Source organism: Neopsephotus bourkii, unplaced genomic scaffold, assembly GCF_033783945.1.
Source record: "Neopsephotus bourkii isolate Nb327-2 ecotype Australia unplaced genomic scaffold, CSIRO-AGI_Nbou_v1 NB_1376, whole genome shotgun sequence".
Taxonomy (NCBI): Eukaryota; Metazoa; Chordata; class Aves; order Psittaciformes; family Psittacidae; genus Neopsephotus; species Neopsephotus bourkii.
This window is the reverse complement of record NW_026901855.1, coordinates 3,823,453-3,846,524: the sequence shown is the minus strand read 5'-3', so window position 1 is coordinate 3,846,524 and position 23,072 is coordinate 3,823,453. Positions and strand designations below refer to the sequence as shown.

The 23,072-nt window shown below is 41.8% G+C and overlaps 1 protein-coding gene and 1 long non-coding RNA gene across 27 annotated transcripts in view; both read right to left on the bottom strand.

Moving 5' to 3' along the window:
• The window catches only part of NRXN3 (neurexin 3), a 1,029,877-nt gene that overhangs the window by 987,120 nt on the left and 19,685 nt on the right, over positions 1-23,072 (bottom strand). The gene's annotated exons all lie outside the window — the stretch shown is intronic.
• LOC133219786 (uncharacterized) lies at positions 3,737-5,465 on the bottom strand. The gene is made up of 3 exons (XR_009727527.1): positions 5,338-5,465; positions 4,047-4,192; positions 3,737-3,792 (listed from the first exon to the last, which is right to left on the bottom strand). It is a non-coding gene; the product is annotated as an uncharacterized LOC133219786 (long non-coding RNA).

Below are 23,072 nucleotides of genomic sequence, written 5' to 3'. Positions count from 1 at the left end.
TCTGTAGTTGGTCTTCCTCTGTCCCCCACATCTTCTTTCTGCCACCAAGAAGCCTGGACAGATCTGTAATGCAGTTTATTTTACCAGTTCCTAATATATCAAATGCAAAACCAGGAGCTGCACACATCACGGCACGGGATGTTAGCGGGGAATTCTGTGTATTCACAGTGCTGGCATTACTGATAAATGGCAAAACTTCTTCCAGATCCTGTATCTGACACATACATCGTATTTCAATTTTTAATAAAAATCAAGTCTCTTAAAAATGTGCTTATTGTTACTGAAAAGTGAAGTTTGGGCATGTCATCAATGGCTGAGAATGAGGCTACTTCTAAGATTAACAGTGTGGAATGGGTTTACTTTTCCCTCAAAACGTATTTGATACTGCAGGCACAGGCCAGTATTAGACACTCCTCAAAGGAGAGACATAGTTGCAGGATGGAGTGCTACCAACTTTAAAGCAAGAAAAGGAAACAAGGTCACTGTTGCACTACTTTATCAGCTACATTAGGAAAAGGTGCAGAGCATAAAAAGCAACAACAAAATAAAACTAATGACTGGCACACTAACCAGTAACACCTTGCTTTTCCTAGCTGTCTGTCTACCCATCTGCTTCATCCTGTCATATGCATCTTTTAAGTTCTTCATGAGCAAGAACACTTTCTCTCCTGTTTGACAGAATATGGCAGAGCACAGCCAAGAACAGAGCTCTGAGACACTGCACACGTACACATTAATAATTGTGATTTTCTGTACTTGAGCAAGCACTAAAGGACTCTACATTCCAGCTGGCATAGAGTAGTTCCTCAATAAAACAAAAATAAAAAGGAAGAACAAAAACATAAAATTACTATCAGAAAGATTAGAATAAGAACAAAGGTTAAATTCATTCCTCTCTTCACAGATCACAGCCAATTTGCACTTTGTTCAACACATTTTTACACCCCCAACCCTGATATCCGGTAAGTCAGAGAAGTTTGCATGTTTTTAACTGTCATGACAGTGATATAACAGTGGAGGGGAGTCAACCGGTTTGACTATTTTACTAAAAACAGAACATGCACAGAGGGGGACACTGCACCTGGCCAGACTTCCCTGTCATTAGTATGGCCAGTAATTGGTTCAGATCATTCCCTATAGTCTGCTGGCTCATGGGAAGATAAGCAGCATCCACTTAGAAATAAAGGAAACCTGGAAATAAAGGACATCTGGAAATGTGGATTTTCCCATTATGTAACATGTGGCACTCACCATGTTTTATTGCAACTACATGATTTCATGCAAAAAATTTCTACCCGGCCTCCCACAAAGCAGACACGAACACCCAAACATGGCAAACAGGTGTGGTAAGCCATCCACAGTGCAGGGAATGCTCATCTGAGTTCCCAAGCTCCTTGGATAGCCGATGCTTTGTTTATGGACCAAATGGGAATGCCTTTTGGAGAGGCCAGTTAAACATCAGAACTGAACTGTGAGGGATCCACATTCACACAGCTCTCACAGTGACTGATGCTGACCAGCATGAGGGAGCAAAGACACTGGCAACCTCATAAGCATTCTAAAAGTCTACAGCCACTGTAAGATTAGGTGCCTGCTTTCTGAACTGCATTCTTCCCTTACCACTAGCTCCAGAAACGTTATGTTTTGTGGGTGCATACACAACAGTAGGCTGGGAATCCCCTGCCATGGGAAATCACAGCAGTCTTCCAGCTCTCTATTTTCATGGCCTGATATACAAAATTCCTGCCAAAATTCAGTCCAACCTATTCCCCTCCGCACTTCTACCTAAGGGTTATTGGGGGGATGGACAAGAAGTTACGCATAGATAGGTTTCTCAGTTCTAGCATGCTGGGGAATGGAAGTGGAAATCTTTGCCAAGATAGACTGCTAGCAGAAGTCTTTAAGAATCAGTCTCTTGGCTGGAAAAGGATAATGCTTTAAATGGCTCAGGATATTGAAAACTTTCCAGATTATCAAGAAACGGGCTTGGAGCTTTGCATGACAGCGACCAGTTTCTAACTAACCAGCAGTTATGGGGCAGGTAAGAAATACGCTAGGCATATTGTACTTGCCAACGAGTCATTTCATCCTGGCCTGTGCCTGCAGCATTACATGGTGACCTGTCAGCGTGTACCAAGCAATACTCCGCCTAACCCAGACAGCCTGCTGGCAAAGCTAGAATAACAAACCTGCCGCTCTGCTGCAGCAGTGGCCTCACAACCAAGGACTGAGACAGCTCTGGTAAAGGCTACCTAGGCTCCAAGTCCTAGGGACCCTCAAAGCAGAAATACAGTTCTTATGGTAGAATCTCTTTTGAAAGGAAGAGTGTTGATCAGACAAATTTAGGTTTAAGACCCCTGTGAGCCCAAGAGCCCAATGACTGGGAGGAGCTACACAGAGGACAGGGGTTTTATTATTCTTCTTTTAGTTCATGCACATCTTCCTGGATTACATTTCTGTGCTTTACTATTTTGCCCTATGAGTCTTCTCTCTAGTTATGCCTCTTCCTCAGGAGATCTGCTACTGTGAAATGTAGAAAAAAACCCCAGAAACATTAATATGTGTAAAACAAAAAGATTTTGACAAAATTCAAGTATAAAGGATGTTTATTTCAATGGACCACCTAATGATGAGGTAATGACATTTACTGCAGTAAGTAAAACACAGTCAAAAAGGCAGGGACATAGTACATGCACCAAAGCATAAGAGGAACCATTGTACACATGGGGTGACAAAACCGCAGAATTTAGCTAAAACAGGAAGTCCAGAGAGCGCATCCTGGGCTGTCAGAAGCACTTGGGATTGAACCCAGAACACTGCAGGAAGGTGGGGGGGATAGCACAGTTGCCTGATTCATTCTAAAATGAAGCTGGATAAAAACACTAGGAAACAGTATGGCAGTAAATAACCCATCACCATCTGAGAAACAGACAGGAGACATTGCACCAGCACTCTTCTATTCAAACCCTGTATTAAATCTGATTCCTGAAAACCCCAAACTAGACAGCAGCGTGCCAGGGCCACAGATCTAAGCAAAGCCTGTCAGCCAGCTTAGTACCTCATGTGAGCCAAGGGAGGGGGGAACAGCTAACTAGCACTATTATGGAAGTTAATGCCTTTAGAAATTATTTCAAAGTTTCTAATGGCGCATTTCAACACCACTGGTGAAGACATGTCCCTTTATTTAAGCATTAGTTGCTATGTATTGATAAATCAATCACACTTGGTAGATTTATAAAGAGATAAAAGATACATATTATCCTGTGAGTGCTCCTTTAAAAGTCAAATGGTCTTTTAAAGAGCTTCCAGCCTTGGGACTCACAGTGCAGTGCCCCGAAAGACAATTGACATTCTGAGTGACTGGGCTGCGAATTCAAAATCCCAACTCAACCTGCTCAAGTCAGGATTCAAACTCATATTTTAAAAATAGGAAAGAAAAAAAAAAGAAGAGAAAAGAAAAGGAGAGAGTGAGGAGAAGATGAATTCCTGTGGCTCCTCAGGACAGAATCTCTCAGGGTATGAGTGCAATAGTGGGTCAGGGAATATCTCCACAGCACCTGCACAGGACATATTCTGTGCTTTTCCATACTAAATACAAATCTCCGTACAGTCAGCAATACAGCTGACAAAGAACAACTGTTTGCTATGAAAGCCCTAGGGAAAACAAAGAAACATTTATTATATCGCAGCATTTTCATTGAATTTTCTGGATTTAGAAATGAAACATTTTAATTTACCTGGCTTTCGCTATAGTAACTTCCAGTCATTATTTGTTGTTTCTTTTTATTTCTTCTGGGAAAGAAGCATAGAATAGGCAAAGTGGGAAAACAGACTGCTATATAAATAGCTCCATTCCTAGCAATTGCATAACTTTTCATTTCAAATCAATTTTAAACATATTTCCCTCCCTTTCAACAAAAGAATCTGAACATTTTGAATAATACATCCTTTCTGCTAACATTGTTTTCACAGTCTGAAAAGCCATTATTTTAACAAAAACATTATGAGCAATTCTTGCTAATAGCCCCACTTTTTCCCCTTCATACCAGGCCCTGAGTTCAGCTTAGCATCTGGCTGGGGAGTTATGCATAGCTCCAGAGATGGGTGATAACGCAGTGATGGCTCTCGCTATTCTTTGGCACCAGTTTTCATCTCTTTCTTCCACATAAGGCTTTTGCTAGCTGATAGCACACTGGAAGCCAATGAGAAAAGATGCAGGATTAGCCCCCGTTTCTGAATTAACCCCCACAAACTTCCTCTGACGGAGCAACAATGATACTTGTACCGTCCACCAGTAAGGCAAACAAAGGAACATGTAAAACTCCTCTCTCTAAGGAGACACTCTGCCTAGGGTATAGCTAAAACATATGGGTTGGAAAAAAAAAAATCACTAGTGAGAGCACTCATTGCTGGGTAGACCGAGCACTCCAGTCTCCCACCCCACACCTGTCATGAGTACAAAAATAAGTCTGGGAGAAACAGAGGGAAAAGCTTTTCTAATCAACACTTAAAAGATACCTGAAGTGCTCGTAATAACCTGGCAGAACTTTTGTTTCCAAATTGTGTTGAGTAACTGAGATTTAGAAGTAACTACAGAAATTATTACTTGGTACCACAGGCAACAGATGGTTCCTGCAACCTGCCAGTTGCCAGATTCGAGGCCAAACTTCTCCCCTGTGTAACTTCATCACACATTAATTTAACTCATTTTATCTATGGTACCTAGTTATCAGCTGCCAATATTGTGCTGTTTGGTCGTTCCTTATGCAGTAAGATTCATACTCTTAGCAGCCAGGGTACATGCGCTGAGTCAAAAGAGGAAGGTTCATGACCTGTTTGCATGACCTTAGGCAAAGTGCTCTGCCAGGGAATATAGTTAAGATCACAGCAGCCATACTGTAAAGTTTAATTAGTGATTGTAAAGTGCTGGACCCACTTGAAAGACAAGCAAAGGTAAGAGCAACCTATTTTCCTTTATGACATTAATAGTCCCCTTTCAAATTAAGCAAGGCAAGATGCACCTATAAAAGACAGTAGAGTTCCTTTTGTTACTCCTGATGGCTCAGCCCCAAAGAACTGCAGGCTTACTCAGGAGGCAGGGAGAAAGACAGGGCAATGGCAGGGAGAGGAGAAGCCTTCATCTGCCCCAACTCCTGACCCACCTCAAGTGGCCCTCTCATTCCACCAGCACTAGACAGCTTCCCACAGCACAGCAGGTCACCCAAGCTCCTCCGCACCAGTGGTGGAGCTGACATGGTCTGCATCTCCCAGGACTGCCATGCCTGGCCATATGATACCTCCCTCCTGTGATACAACATGGGAAACCAGGGCACTCACCTTCCCCATTTAAATACAAATCAAGTGAATCTGTATATCGGACACTCTGTGTTTTAAATAGGAATCACGGCCTGCAGTCTATGCACTGGTCTGTCAGGAGATGTGCAATCTTTCTGTTTTCCCTAAACCCCACAAAGGCAGAATTTCTCTTTAGGGCTCAGAGAAAAGGCAGTCAATCACGTGAGGAAAAAATAGGTACATTTACCTCCATTTTTCACCAGTGATCGTCTAAAATGCCTAAAAGACTCAGAGGTAGGGTGATTTTGCACCATGTTAAACCAGGACAAAGGGAAAGGTGTAAAGTCAGGCTGCTTTTATGCAGCACTGCCTAGCACTAAGGATCAGCCAAGTAAATACAACTACTTAAGCTGGCTTTAGAGACCAACATTTCTCCACTTTTCTGGAAGAAAAAAATTACTTCTTCTTTCAAAAGTAAAAAATAAAGGGAAGTTAAACAGACATGCATCTGACAGGAGAAAATCCCTCTATACATTTAATTAAGATCTAAATAAAGGAGAAAAAGCTAAAAAGTACACACCTTTATATTTAAGTTAGCCTTATAAGGAAATACACAGGTTTAGCTGTTTCATTGCAAACACGGGTCTTTTAGAGAAATGAAAAGCTGCTTTCAAAGTGGCTGGTTTTCATACATGTGCAATGTGTACTGCTGCAAAAAGTAAAGCTATGTCCACAATGTATAGGAAAGGGAACATGTACATCACTTTAAACTGGTTTTACAGAATCCCTAAGGTAGGATTTTGTAAAGAATTAAATGAAAAGAGGAATGGACAAGTAAAACCCATCAGCCTGCTGTGGTCTTCCGATTACCTCACAAATACAGGCTAGAAGTAGTCACCTGTTAAAAAATACATGTCAATAAAAGTATACAGTTACTCTGCAGCACCGAGCCAGTCTGTTGTCTTGGACTACAGCTCACTGTTGGCTCTCTGTCAGATGTCTCCCAAGAGAATCCTATACAGCTTCACTATGACACACACTGCTTGTCCATGGCAGCAGAATTAGAGGCATTCAAAATATATCTCCTAAAATATCCATTCCCAATAGCTCTTTCTGACTAGTGGGAAGGATTAAGATTGCAACTGTACCAAACTACACCTGCCATTCACCACACAACTAGTTGATTTTAAACCACAGAACTGCAGGCTGTTTCATGATAATTAAAATAAAGTCTGAGGTAACAGTACCCTAGAGGCACGAGGGCATGACTGAGCAGAGTAGGAAGGCTATATTGGTGCTTAGCAGAATATTTGCTGCTTAGGTAGGTAATAGCAATAAGGTCAAAAAAAAAGATTTAAGCATCCCTGCTGGGGGGAGATCAGGGGGAAGACACACAGACACACCACACTGATTCAACTGATTTCACAGACTTCAAGAGCAAATTTCAGTTAATCTTCACACCCATTAAAGCTAAGAACCCCAAAACCCACAGGGACATCTTCCACTCCAGATGTTCACCCCCAACAGTCTCTGTAACCAAGCTGAAAAAAATCTCCTGTTGAAAGTTTTTTCAAGACACCAGCTAGATACTGATGCCCCCTGCCACCCCAGCCAGTGCACCTCCTCTTTCAGTACTTCCACACTCTGCACATTGAAAGCAGCTGTGTCTTTACGGCAGCAATTTTGTACTAAGAGGGGCTGGTGTGTGCTCCCTCCTTTCTCCCTCATCAGATTCTTGCTCCAGTGCCATCTCATACTGTCCACTGCCGGAGTGGAATTCTGCCTCCTGTTCAGCCATTTTATGTTGTGCTTTTCAACATCTAAGCATACATTCACACACTTTTAGTAAAGCCAGCCCTCTCTACTTCAGCCTTGGCTGTAATCTAGGAACTGGAGGCCACATCTCCTTTCTCTAAACCACTGCGGCTTTTACAGCACTCCCTGTCCCAGCCCGCTTCTCACAACCTGAGGAGTCCCAGTCCTTCCAAGTCTCTTCCCAGAGATATCACTGAGGGTTTAGTGAACTTTTTTCTACGTATCTACTAGGTGGGATGACCAGAATTGCATGAAGCTAAGTGTATCATACTGAGTTCGGATCCTGATGGGGTTTATAATACAAAAAGAAACCAAATTAATTTAGCAACAGGAGATATCCAAAGAACAGAACAGAATCATAGAATCATGGAACCAGCTAGGTTGGAAAAATCCTTTAAGATCATCAAGTCCAACCTTTATCCCAGGACTGCAAAGGCCGTCACTAAACCATGTCACTGAGGGCCATATCTACATGCTTTCTGAACACTTCGAGGGATGGTGATTCTGCTACTTCCCAGAAACCCAAAGATATCACAGCACACCACTCAACCTGTGGTCCCTACGAACCTGAGTTCTCCTTTGGTTCTTTTATAGCTTGCGTATCAGAGGTATTCAAATGCGCAACACTAAGCAATGTGATTAGAATTGGTCCAGTGAGTCTTCTATCCTGCCCCAAAGGAACAATTACATTATATTTAAAGGACAAAATTAAACATTTGATTTTCAACCAGAGATCCACATATGATCCCATCCATGTACTAAACTTCCCAGCCGCAAAATATCTGTCCATATATGTTGATTAATGATTGTTTATATATATACACACTAGTCTACTGCAAAGCAGTGGTCATACTGATTAAGAACAGCAAATAATGAAGTAGCCAATGCTACAGGTGGCAGCTAAGCTAAGGGGATGTGCCTGTAATGTAAAGCATACACATTTTCCACAATTATCAAAGCAAACACCAATCAATTAACTGTTGATCACGTTAGAGCTTTGCTTTGGGGATCTTGGGTTTGTTTTTTTCTTTTCCATTTTTAGGTAAGAGATTAAGTAAATTTAAGGTTTTTCTTTGACCACAAGATTTCTTCAGTTTGCCACCGGGGAATGGAATTACTTTCCACTAGGGAACAGTATTAAAAAAAAGATGCCTAAGTGGCATACAAAGGAAAGAGTGAGAAACCCTGAGACAGTAGATTTGGGTATGTCAAAACTACAGCCTCTGTCAGCAGGGAGGGGAAGAAGAGGTAAAACCAGAATAATACAAGGCTTATAGTCTCCTGTAAAACAAGCATTTTTACTCATCATGCTATTAAGCATTTTATTATTTCAGTGACTCCAGTATCCCCATTTCATGCTCCCAGGTTGGTGCTTTTCCATTATCAAGATCTGCCCACAACACCAATGGCCCAGAAAAGAAATTAGTTGCTTCCCTTTTTTAAGAGCTGTGTTTGACTTTAATTACATTTATACCTACTTGAGAAATCAGACTTCACTCTCAAGAGGGTTAAAAAGGGGAAAGAGAAGAGGGAGAAAAAAGGCATGGAGAAAGAAACAGAAAAAGGAGAGACAAAGGGGAGTTAAAGGAATCCAATTAAAGGTTTCCAAGCTCCTATCCCTGAAGTTTTGGTCAAAGCCACTACTTAAGAACATGGAACAGTGTGGTTTTTAATTCCTTTTTAAGTTTTCTTTTATCGGTCATCTATTCAGAAAATTGCTGACATTATTCTTAAAGCATACATGGTTATCAATCACTTGAAAATTCTTTTACCTGGAGCTGCTAATAAAACTGAAGTCTTTCCAAGATAAATTTAATGCAGACGGACGGTAGTTCAAGGGAGAGGAAAGACGTGAACATAGGGAAAGTCTGGTTACCTTTTCTTCCATGTGGGTTATTACTCAAGACTGAAAAAGCAAAGCACTGCAGTCACGCTGCACAATCAGAGAAGATTCAGCAGAAGTGGGCAAGAAGCAGTTATAACAAAGATTGCTCCATGAAAAATGGTTTTGCTTTTTTCATTTGTTCCCTTCATCTTGTATGACTTTCTCAGTGACACTATGCTGCTTGTCCAAGCTGTATCCACGAATGCCAAAATATTTATTCCTAGTTGGTTGGTCTAGAGCTGCTGACCAGTTCTCAGCAGCATGGTCAAACCTTCATCTTCCATTCCTTTCTCCCTCTCCTGCACTCTCCTTTTCCTCTCCTCCCTGCCTTCCATTCCTCTACCCTTACCCCTCCTCATTCCATTTTAATCAAGGTTCTTTCCTAATTAAAACAAACAAATATGAGGAAGCAATTAGCATCTTGAAAGAAGCAGATGGTGGAATAGTGCCATTTCGTTATTGCATTAAGCCTTAACTTGCTATCTCTTCAAACTTTCTGCACTTTAATTAAGCACTGTTACAGGCAAGTTCAATGGGCTCTAGAGTAGAGTTTATCCAGTTAGCTCCTGAAAAACTGATGGTGCAGGGTGACAGGCTGAGGGTGCTGTGCAGTATGCAACTGGGAAGGGCAACCCCAGGGCCAAAAGGGACCAAGAACTTCCCTTACACTTGCAGCAGGCAGGAACTGCATGGCAGTGATGTGGCAGAAGTGTAAACTAGCCGTGACCTACCATGTTCTGGCAGAAGCTTTTCACTGCCCACACCATGGGAGTCAGTGATCGTGAATTCTACGTGCACATTCTTAAGGGGTCATGGTGACTTTCTGTGTCTATACCATCCTCCCACAGAGAGGACAGGAGTGAAGATCTGTAACACTGGTGAGAAAAATTATCAGTAGCTTTCAGCCCATTTATCACCTACCATTTCCAGCATGCCCACCCACTTCAATCCCCAGCTTCCATTATAGCCCCAGATACAACACAGAACTGGCAATTAAGGAGTTTGAATCATGTAGAAAAATACATCCAGACACAGAGGGATTTCCCCACACACACATTTCTGTTTGCAGTCAGCCTGGCATTGCTGAACACAGGCCTTCCCAGACAAAGTATGCATCAAAAAGCAGTTGTGTGCCAGATACGTAAGCAAGAGATGCTGTGATCCAATCTACCTCTGCCCTGCCACTTTCTGGCAGATAATCTGTTATTATTCAACACCAGAGATGAGTGTCCCTGAATCCTACTTGCAAACACCCATCTTGACTCAAATGGACACAGCCCTATAGATCCCAGGCTTCTCTGCACAGAAGCATCTCAATTCTCTACACCCATATGAGTAAAAATATACTACATCCATTTTATAGATAGGAACGCAAGCCACAGACATTTTTTGTGATTCCCAGTGTCTCAACCACAAAGACCATTTTTTTGTATAACCAAGGCTGGAATATGACTCAGGGAGGATTCACAGATTATGAAGCCAGAGAACATCCCTGGGGTCATCTGACCCAAGAACTTCTCTGAATTAATTTCTGTTTGAAACAGGGGAAAAAAAAATAATAAAAAAAAATAAAAAAAAGAGCCAATCCTGTCTTAAAGATTCCTATTAATGGAGAGTTAGTAACAACTCCTATTACATTGTTCAGGGCTTAATTATCACAGCTGTTAAAGACAGGCACCTTACTTCTACTGCAAATTTGTATATTTCAGCTTCTAATCACTTGATCTAGCTATATACTTTTGTCTGCTCTGTTGTAAAAGCCCCTCTTCCCTTGTTAAGGATAAAAGACAAATCATTTCACATTTACTGAGGGATGAAACTCCTGTCTTACTGTGCTGGCACCTCTGCATTTATCAAAGTTTCAAACTCTAACAAGGAAACCATTAAACACAATACTAAGAAATGCAACTACAGCCTGCCATAATGTTTGACTTGCAGGCCTCTTCTTTAACAATTGTGCCATATGCAATACAAACATATTTATTATGTTGACTATTTCACTGTGTACAATTCAGAGATTATGAACATCCAGTTCCCACTATAACCATGATTTAGCCCCAAGTACAAATGTAAGATTTTCTTTTTTTCCTGTGGATTTTATCATAATTATGGCTTAAATACACCATATGGAGAAGAGATTTTAGTAGTGTTACAGGAACAGAAACTTTCATTTTCCTGACTTTGGGTATTTAAATTCTCTTTTACAGTATCACACTATAGGGTGGTACGCACACACAACAGGATTATAGAATCAGTCATTTGTGTTGGAAAAGACCTTTAAGATCATTGAGTCTAACCATTAACCTAGCACTACCAAGCCCACCATGTCACTAAGTGCCACATCTATGCAGCTTTTAAAGACCTCCAGGGATGGTGACTCAACCACTTCCTGGGCAGCCTGTTCCAATGTTTGACAAACCCTTTGGTGAATATTTTTTTCCTAATATCTAACCTAAACCTTCCCTGGTCAACTTGAGGCCATTTCCTCTTGTCCTATAACTTGTTACTTGGGAGAAGAGACTGACACTCACCTTGCTCAAGCCTCCTTTCAGGTAGTTGTAGAGAGCAATAAGGACCCCCTGAGCCTTCTCTTCTCCAGACTAAATAACCCCAGTTCCCTCAGCCATTACTCATGAGACTTATTCTCCAGATCCTTCAACAGCTTTGCTGCCATTCTCTGAACCAGCTCCAGCACCTCAGTACCTCTCTTGTAGTGAGGGGCCCAGAACTGAGCACATTCTTCATTATCAACACAAGACTCAAATAGTTTGATATCTATATGTAATCCCACCCCAGAAGTGCATCATATGAATTCCCATTTCACATCTATTTTTATTTAAGACATGTTCAGGTTCATATGTGAAATATTACACACAACTACATCATGTTCTCAAAAAGCAGATGTGTTCAGATCCACGTACTATCAAAGAAGTGTTACCCTCAATTATACCAAAGGAGGATCTATTTTGTGCTAAGTGTATTGTCTATCAGATTATTTGACCTCATAAATCAATTTGGCTGAGCAATTACATTAGGTAGATGCTTAACACAGATGCACCAACAGGAAGCAGCAGCACACTGGCTTCTGAATTAAATGACTTACCCGGTTCCACCTTATCCCCAACATCTGGGGTTTAGGAAACCCCCCCAGTGCATCTGGAGCAGGAGTTGAGCCCATGTCACCAAAAGGACCAACATCCATCATCCGTCCCATGACAATCAGATCCTTCTGCTTTGTAAAGACCACATAAGCTAAAATAGTTTGCACAGATTTAAAATGCGAGGGTTATATGCTGAGACCTGATAGGAAGATGTGCACACAAGCTGGCAATACATTATCTTAACAGCAGTACCCAGAGTCCCTAAACATCTGACACTTGCCTCCAGCTATCATGCCAGACACTGGTTAGACCCACTCTGAAACAGCACATGCTATTCTGATCACCTGTGTTCACGAAGGAGGAAGCCAGATGAAGCAAGTTTCAAGAGAGCTTCTGAGGATGAACCACACAACCCAGAGCCTGTTTCATGAGAAGAGACTAAGACAACATGGCACTTTAAGCTTAACAAGATGAAGGCCACGAGAAATGACTACTGTCTACAAATACTTTGAATACTTTGGTAGAGATTTACTGGCACCAGAACAAAGGTGTATAAACTGGCTATAAGAAAGTGTATACTGGAAACTAAAATAGCACTTCTAACAATCTGCAGACTGAAGTTCTGAAATATCTGTCCTTCCTTCCTTCCTTCCAGGAAGGAAGGAAGGAAGGAAGGAAGGAAGGAAGGAAAACATCACAAAACTAATGGGTTTTATTTTCTTTAGAAGATACACAGCTCTATGTCATAGAATTCAGGAGGTCTTTTGCAGCCCTGTGCTCCTACCCTGATCAAGATAAATACTGTAAAAGAAACCCCACATGAGAAGGCACAGTCTGACCCCCAGAGGGTCTGTAAATATTAGAAAGGATTTAAGACAAAGCTAAAGGATGGTGGGGGGAAGAAGCTGTCTCCAGTGTATTGTACCCAAGAATGTTTTAAGTTTCCAAAATAGCTTCACTATATACAAGTATATGATGTAGTTCATATAGCTTCCTCCATTACACAGGCAATTGGAGTAGACCATTATAATGGCTACTTTTGGCCTTAAAATCCATGGATCACAAGCATCAACACAGAACCTGAAACTCTATTCCCATTTACTTAAAACCGGACAGCTGATTCAGATCTCAAATACATTCCTAGCCAGGTGTTGTGGTTTAACCCAGCAGGCAGCTAAACACCACAAAGTCATTCGCTCACCCTCCCACAGTGGAATAAGGGAGAAATAAGTGAAATTAGCGGGTTGAGATAAAGACAGTTTAACAGTACAGAAAAGGAAGGGAAAATAATGACAAAAGAATATACAAAGAAAGTGGTGCACGATGCAATTGCTCACCATGCACTGACCAGTGCCCAGCCAGTCCCGGAGCAGTGGGCTGCCACCCCCTGGCCAAATCCCCCCAGTTTTATTGTTCAGCATGATGCCATATGGTCTGGAACATCCCTTCAGTCAGTTGGGGTCAGCTGTCCTGGCTGTGTCCCCTACCAGCTTCTTGTGCATCCCCAGCTCCCTCACTACCAGGGCACTGTGAGAACCTGAAAAGTCCTTGACTTAGTGTAAGCAGTGCTCAGCAACAACTAAAACATCCCTTTGTTATCGACATTATTCTCATTCTAAATCCAAGAACTACCCTCTACCGGATAACAGAAAGAAAATTAACTCTATCCCAGCCGAAACCAGGACACCAAAGAAATACAGTCTGAATTAGGGCTCAAGCAAAGATAAACAGTAACTCCAAAGTGTCTGATCTGTATTTGGTAATAGCCAAGGGACACTTTCACAGCACTCATATTTGCATTTCTTTGTCATCAGTTGGAATCATAGAATGCTTTAACATGATCTGGAGAAATGTCAGTCCCTAGGTGAAAAGAATACATCACTGGAAGTCAAAGGTAAATGTAGTAAACATAGTTTAAAAGATGAGGATAAGGAGCAAAAAGCACTTACCCTAAGGAAGCATAAACAGGTGGTATAGACACAGTCTTTCAGTCAACTTTCAAAGCAAAATTGTCGCTATAACTTTTAGAAGCCCTTCCATAAGAACAGCCAAGACACAATCCCTGCCTCACATTTCACCTTTTGCAGCTTGCTCCATCTTACCAACTGCCCTCTACATGTTCAGCCAGCACACTCTTAAGTCAGCCCTGCTGCACAATTCCAGGGACAAAATACATTGAATCCCTTAAAAAACAAGAGTACAGTGATCATAGAGCTTCCTCTAGAAAACACTCTCAGAGAAGTGCAGTCTCTAACATGGATGAAGTAGGCAAAACAATTAGGATGGGAAAGGGCCAGAGCACACACGTGACATTAATTCAGTGCACCTTTCTTTTGAACCTTCCTCGCCTAGGAATAACCAAAGACAGTTCATTTATCCCAAGGTACAGCTGACTCCTACAGCAGACTTTACATGCACGTGAGTCCTCTATGTGGCTGAACAGATGCCAAATCCGAGAACAATTTTGGGATCTTCAGATAAGAGCAAGAATTTAAAGTCTGCATAAAACAAATATTTATGGTCTATAAATACACACAGGCACATTCCCTCCTCCTCTCTCCACAGAGCAGAGACTCCTCCTACAAAGTGCCTTGCAGCATGTCAGACATATAGACAAAGCAAGCAAAAGTTTGGGTTTTTAATGTGCTCCACATAGCAAGGTCAATGTTCTTTATTCCTGCTCCTCTGATATTCATCCTTCCCTTTCTTTTCTACCTTCTGCCTCGAGCTAGAGGCTTGTCTGCTGTCTCTTCACATTGGAAACATGCAAGCTTGTTTGGTTTAAAAGGTCAATCACAGCTTGTTTGTACTAAAGTCTCTGATGCAAAAACCTCTTACTATAAGCTAGGAAAAATACTGGAGAAAAGACAGCCCTGGATGGAAGAGTATGAAGTCTGGGTAACATATTAGAGGCACAGACACACAGTTAAGCCACCCTGTGGCTTACCAAGACGGCACACATAGCTGAGGGGTTAATGGCTCTGTATTCTTGGTCAACAGCAAAGAATCTAATTTAATTCATCTCATAACAAGAAAGGGTTAAGCCAAATGAGGTTACCTCATATTCATCATCTACAAGGATGGTCACCATAAGACCAACTAATGCCTCATAGGTCAATCTAAGGCAACTGACCGTGTGTCACAAAATTTAACTGCCCAACATCAGGAAAGGAGCTAAAACAACACTAGCTCTGTTTTACAGAAGGGGAATGGATAAAGGTATTAAGCTGACACTTCCATGATCATGGGTCTGTGATACTGTGATCATGTGATACCATGATCACGATACTCTGCAGAACATTTTAAAGATGTAATGTGATTAGTTTGGGGCTTTTTTAAAAACGAGCATAAAAAGCTTTAAAAATACACCACAACATTTAAAAATGGATGTTATCAATGGGAAGTTCTACTTAGTTTAATGGCAACTACCTGTCAAAATAAACTGGATAGAGTGTGTGGTATCAGTACCTAATTCTATCCAATTTGGAAGAGCTGAACTGTGCCGTAAGCTCTCTATGGTAACACAGCACTTCAGTGATCAAAAGCTGTCCAAAGCTGAAGCAGTAGATTCTATTCCTCACTTGCTTTGCCAATAGTTATACTGTGTAGCTACAAACTATCTTCACATCTTTCAATTTAAAAAATAAAAAGGTTGCAGTTGTTCCCACTTTCTCTGACCTGCAAGGGTATCATTGCAAAAACATGTATTACTGTGATGATAGCTGATGTTACTGATAAGGCAACTCCATGAGTATCACTTCTTGGCCTGCATCAGATGCTGTGAACATGAACATTATCCTCCATCACTGGAACAGACTCTGAACTCCAGAGCTGGGTACCTGCAGTAAAAACCTGATCAAGAAATAGAGTAAGAGCTCCCTAATGTCACACAACCCACAAGCCAATTCATATCCACATTTCTGTGCTTCCTGCTGTAGGCCACAGAATTCATTTGCTCCTTTCTCCTTCCCTCCATTGTCAGCATAAAAATAATTAAGTTTCATTTCCAGTCTCAGCCCTGCCCCTCTGCCATCTTCCAAAGCAGTTGTTTTCCACGGCATAGCCAGCCACCATGGCCACTCCCACACCTTAAGTGAAAATCTAACCAAACAACAAATTCTGCCAATTCAAAGACTAAAACCAGGTTTTGCTTTTAACTGGGTTTAGAAGGGACCAGCCTTTGGTATGTTATTTCCGCCAGTTATTGATGGCCTTCCACAGCTCACTTAAGGACTCCATTCTGCTCTGCCACTGGAGAGTTACAAGACCATCAATAACCATGGAAAATAATGTACCCTGAGAGGGGCCAGAGGAGAACCTCCTTCTTCAAAATCTTTCTTTACCTATGTAGTTTGCAGGGAACCACAGCCCTGAGTAGTTTCAGCTGACACCCATGCACCAGTGAGGAGCAGTGCTCCTCTTCTGTAAGTCAGCATGTTCACTCTAAAGAGAAAAAAGAAGTCCCCAAGAAAAATACTATTGTTTCATTTTTCTTCTGAGTGAAAAAGTGCAAGTCTCTGTCCTCTGTAATCAGAGACTTGGAGCAAACACCCACATAGCACCCTGCTGCTATTCATTAACTGCTCCAACAGCTCGCAATGAAATCCCCAGAGAAATTTTATAGCCTTTCTCTACTCATCTGCTTTAAGAGATCCCAAACAGAAACACACACAGGCACCCATCACATATTACCAGGTATTTGAGAGTTTGGTCTCTGTGGAGTATCAGAGAAGTGCCACACACACCTGCTCCCACCAGAGACAAGAAACAGAAAAAACAGTGACCTCCACTTACAGCACATGGTGAAATACAACTGCATAAACTGTACTTGTCTGCAGAGGGTATCAATATATTTACTGTGCAACATGACTTGGGAAATTCCAGTGAGGCATTCCAGGAGAAATGCTTCAGTAAAGAGGGTGCAAAGAAACAAAGCAGAGATATTCATTACTCCATCAAGACAACGGGAAAGGCCAAAAGTCGTGGTTACAGCAGATGATGGATCCTCCCTCAACTACTGTTGTTCTCAGATGCACAGTTCTAAGTGTAGAGAGCATACAGTTGTTGGGGGAAGAAGGTGATTGATGTTATTCAAAGAATTAGGAGAAGTAGGGAAATACGCTCCACTGAAGTCAGAAACAATTTTCATTGGCTTCAGTAAGGCTAGCAAGTACTCTTGTCCTGCATTTTTTTATTAGATGCTTACAGCAGGGAATATTTTATAATCGAAGACACCAACAGGCCCTGAAGATGGAATTTGGAGCTGTTCTTTTTTCCTGAAGTTTAACCTGGGCCTTTTCAAAAGACATGTGAACTTCCTCTCTGTTCTGTTGAGACATGAAGTGCAGGAGAAAGCCTCAACAATGCACACACCACAGCAGATGCAAACTGCCACAGAAGAGTTGCATTTTTCATTTCAGTCCAGCATCTGCCTGTTCTGGTTCAGATCAACCCTCCGTGTCCTCTTTCAGAAACTGTGATTGTAGATAAAGACATAAAACATGGTTAATTCTATTAACTTTACAACATCATGTCATGAAATGTTGTCTCAGTTTCCACTACTGTCAATTTATGCCACAGTCCTTCTGGACTGGGTTCCTCATGCTCTTTCCCATTCAGTGTACTGCGGGTTGCAGCCTTTTTGAGCCACCCACCTTACCTGTGCACATGCACTCTAGAACAATATGAATATTGCATGCAGCAGCACTTGCAGCAAAGGATATATTAAGTCCTATATTTTTAATGCCACTTTTAGCATGCCTATAAAAAGACTCTATGCAAAACACTGTATTATGTATTTTTGTGCTGTGTGGGAATAGGGTACAAGTGAGAGACACGGCAAGCGGGAAGGTACAGCAGCCTTTGGCAACCAGCATGTGGATGGGATTTGCAGAGAAAGCTGTAAAACTTACCTTCCTTCAAGCACCACAACTAGTTGAGCCCATAGGATTTTTACATCTCAGGAGGTTTCCAAAGGGGTATCATTAGAAGTGCTGGTGAATGCTATCCCTTGCAGTGAGCGGATTACATGCTGCTTTTCAATTTCTCTGTAACCACTCAAAAACGTGACATCTTCACATCTCATTGTGTGCTCTCCTACAGCTCATATTAGAGGACCAGAAGGAAGAGGAATGCCTGCCAGACACTTTCAACAAAATTTGATTATATTTGGAGCCTTCTCTTGTATTTGTCTTCACTTCTTCCTAACTAAATTAGGGCACAAGGAATGATTACCACTTCACAAGTGTCTTACCTTCCTCTACATCACTCCTGTTACTGTACTTGAGCTCTGGCCTGAAGAGACTTCCCCAGCAGCGAAAGAGCGTTTAACCTCCATGATCCTTGCATTTTTTGGTTTCCTTGAGATAGCAAGCATACAAAATAAGCAGGACTGGGAGCACTTGAAAGCATGGATAGCTGAGATTACTGCAAAGCTTTTTTTTCTTCTTCCCTGGCATGACATGCCAAGAGTGACATTCCTATAATAGGCAGGATTTCCTAGCACCACTTCTACCAAGTAACAGAGAAAGTTACCTGGGAATTAGGCCATTAAAACAGAGGGCCTGACTCACAATGAGAGATGGATCAATAAGTGACCTTTGACAGACCGGAGCCACTGATCAATGATTACTTTTTTATTAAATGATTCTTTTTGTGTGCCAGCAGGGACTCCTTCCCTCACACACAGCATTAACATTAACCTTTGCTGCACAAGGATTAAAGGACATGGCACCACAGAGAACCATCAAGGAAGAAACAAGCAGTAGAAAAGGCAAAACAGAAGCTCAGCCCAAGGAAACACACTCTTCCCCTATACTTAGAGAGGTGACACACAACATGGCCATAACAACATAAACAAATTAGCCCCAGCACCACAATGAAAATCAAAGTCTACAATTCAGAAGGAAGTTGTGCTGATCCACAGCTCTCAGACCCCTAACTGATGGCACACACGACCTGAAGCCTTTCTACTTCACTGTCTGGCTTCATTCCAAAACACTTCTGCTTCTCTCCATGCCAACCTGTTTGACTGCACAGCATTTGCTTCTCCTGAGTGGACATCATCAGTCATACCAAACTGCAAGAGCTATCTTGTGAGATGAGGAAAAAAGCCCCTTAGGGAAAAGTACAGCTTACCAAATGTGCTGTGCCTGGGACTTGGACTCAATCTTAACCCAGGTCTCCCGGGCTGACCCTTTACAATGCTCAAGTGTGCAATTTGGCACCGTGCCCATAGCACAAAGACCAGGTGGGAAAAAGTTGTTCAAACCTCGGACAGTATAGAAAGGACACAGGAACACAGACTCTGTCCTCACTCCCCACAGAAAAAAAAACCAAAACCACCAAACACCAAAACAAACAGATGATAGGGAAGCAGCTTTTTTCTGCTTTTGAAGGTGGCGTGCACCAGCATGGCTTTTACTATGCAGGCTCTGCTGGCTTCTCTATATACTTCTTTAGACAATGAATCTCACAGGAATGGAAGGGAGGATCATGTGTTTTCTTCTCACAACCTGACTTCATTGCTCCCAGGAAGTGTTGCACCATAATCCCCAGTGAAGCAAAATATCTTTGTCTTGGTTCAGTGCCAAGAAACCAAGTGTCATTTGAGCCTCAGATGAGAAGAACATGCTACAGCAGCACATCCCACAGCAAAGGAAACATTTGGCTGAAGAGAGAAAGACGGAAACCAGAGAACAATAAAACAAGTAGTACCTAGTTCAACTTCATACATATTGCATGTGTATAATTCACCACCATATATTTCAACAGCTGACACCCAAGAAGAACTCAGACAAACCCAAAGTGTCTCCCCTCTCTCCCAAAGAAACAGGAGACATGCCCAGCTGAAATCCACCTCATCTAGCCATCTTCAATGCAAAAGCAGCTGCACTGCTGACAAAAAGGCATGCCCTGTTCCTTCTCTGAGATGGTTAGTAACTCTTCAAGCCACTCACTTGATATGTCAACTAATTACTCTGCATCAGCCCTCCCCACTGGAGTACGGAGAACACCCGCTATATCCAGAAGAGAGATCCTTACTGCCCTCATCACTTCACACTGGTCTTTGTGCATGCAGAAGAAAAGGCAGGGTGGAAGAAATGGACAGGAAGGGGACGAAAACAAACCATGCCCACTAAATCAGAGAATAAGACAGCAGAGTGCTAATTATTATCAACAAACCAGATCTCAATTGTTAGGCAGAGGTTGGGGAGCCTCACCAACTACTTTACACAGAAAAATCTAACCAGATGTGACAAAGCTTTCTCAGCTGAAGGCAGCAGAATACTCTCAAGTCTTCCCAATACTTCTCAAGCCTTCTTGCTCCAAGAACACATTTCCTGGTCATGTAAGCATCATTTCTTCCAACATACTTACATGCTTACTGACCTCATGTGTTCAAGGTCTCAGTCTGCATGTACAGTTTTCCCTTGCATGCTCAACTTCCTCTACTCCCTCATCAGAGAACACAGGCGAGAGATCATGGTTAGATCTTGTCATTTAAATTTACACAATTGTTCCACACACTAAGAAGTTGCATTATACACACTATTTCCAAGTCATTCCAATTTTGCAAACCCTATTATCCTCAACATTGTTGCTGGGCCTCATTTCTTTCCCACTCCTATACCAACTCCGTAACAGCAGGCCTCCACCTCCTCATCACAGGTCCACTCCTGGATACCACCAGCAGGCATTACCAGCCAACGTCAGCTCCCCAAGAGACCTTCCACTATCGCACCAAGCAGAGAAAGCTGAGCTCTTCCGAGGGTAAGCATAAGCCTCTCTCTCCATCCAGAGGGAGGGATGAGGATACACAATTACAGATTCTAGCCTCAGGCTGGCCATTTGATGAAAGGTGTGTTTTTCATTCCTAGTTTTAGCCAAGGAAAATGTAATTAGGGACTTTGAAAAGCAGTGGCATCCAGAAGAAACGTGGCAAGGGCCAGCATGAATCTTCTTGCTGACTCCCTAGCTTCCACCAGAGAAGGAAATGAACCAACAGCAGCTGCAGTTACCTGCAGGAAACCGAGGCAGGACTCGCTGCAACAGACAACCCACAAGAGAGCTGCAAAGCCCCACAGTGGGAAATGAAAGAGTAACACAATAATAATGCTATCTGGAGTCCATACCTGGAGTTACGCCCAGAATACCCTCCCTCCCCAATCCATACATTCATGTTTTGTCCTTCCAGTCACAAGCTGCATGTTGAGTCCTTTCAGGAACTTGCTCACACTGTAATATTTGAAGAGTAGATGAGATGGAAGAAGGAACATTATGCCTTTATCCCATACAAATCTGCACCCTCCTCATTTCTTCACATTGTCATTCCATGTTTTTCATTTCCTATAATCATCTACGTAGCTGATCCATGTGTTTTTTCTCACTATGAATTATTAACTGTCCAATAATTTAAGTGGTCCAAAATTATATGATTCCTCAAACCTTTTCACCATGGACATGGATTTTTATATAAAAAATAAATCAAAATCTGAGTAGGATCAAGGCAGTTGATAATAACTGAATTTAAAAAATTGAATTAAAAAATTGGCATCTTCTTCCCTAGCAGGCTTTAAAATGTAGAAACTTGAACTGTGTTTTTAATAGATCTTATACTGATTTAAGCACATTGAAAATTAACAACAAAAACCTACAAAGCCTTTTTGCTATTTGTCTTGCATCCTAAAGTATGCTGACATTGGCAAATTGTGTTTCATTACAGGATACTACCAATTTTAAAAAAACACACTATTCTATCAGAGTACTTTTTTATTTCCTATTGTTACCAGCAACACCTAAGAATAACACAACTGAAGGATTAGAAGGGAAAATTCCTTTCACTTAACTGCTTACTCCATGCATTTGACGGTATTTTGTGTTAAGTCAGTTTTACTGTTTCTTTCGTAAGTAGTCAGATCCCCTGTTAGTTGAGCCGGACTAGGCCCATGCAAATAGGGAAGGAAAAATACATATGGAAATGTAACTGCAGAAACTCAAATATTAGCAAGTGAGCCCAAGGAGAGCACATCTTTTTTTCAGCTAAGTAAAATGAAGCTGCTGGGTACTCCTTAAACAACACACACACATGGAAAATCCTCTGCCTCAAATAAACACACATTTCCCATCAGGCACAAAAACATATTCAACATTCAACAGCCAGTGTCAATACTGGCTACAGCCTCCTTTTTCTTATTTCAGTAAATCGTGTGATCTGCTTTTTCACGTACTCTACCCTAGAAACATGAGACATCTCTGATTCATTCTGCAACCTACCTCTCCAATAGCACACCTAAGGGGAAGACATGTTGAATGTTTTGGGGGTTGTTTTTACATCAAAGAATAAAAACATTAGGAGCATTGCATTTCTTTGGGGATTTTGTTCCTCCTCAAAATGAGTCTCGTCACTTAATTTTTCCCTTCCACATTTCCCCACGCTTCCCCCACGTCCAACCCACTGCCTGACATTCTTTCCCTTCCCAGAGATTGTCTCCTTTTCCACCTTGCTCCTTCCCCCTTTGGCGCTGCCTCCTGGCTCCCCCCTCTCCCTTTCTGTGCCAAGAGAGCCAAGCTGTCCAGATGTCAAGTTTTGTCCAAGCTGTGCAGTTTGTCCAGATGTCAGTGGGGTCGGCACACACAGGAAGCTCTGTTAGAGGTACACTTCACATATTAGAAACCTGCCTTCTGCTTTCTTTATTCATTCTCTTCACTAAAGAAAAAAGTTTTATTCTAACCATTCTCCTCCCATCCTCTCCCATTTCCCCATATCATTCTGCCTCACCAGAAGCTTGGTCATTTTCTTCATGTTTTTCTCTCTTGCTTTTAAAATGTCCTTTTTCTTACCTATTCTCCACCCACTTCCTTTGGCTTCTTTTGCTACTGGACTGTCATATATGCCATTAGTCCCAACCACATCTCTAGCAGCTCTACAGTTAAATCATTCATTACACTCCTTTAATTTTCACCATTTGCTCCTC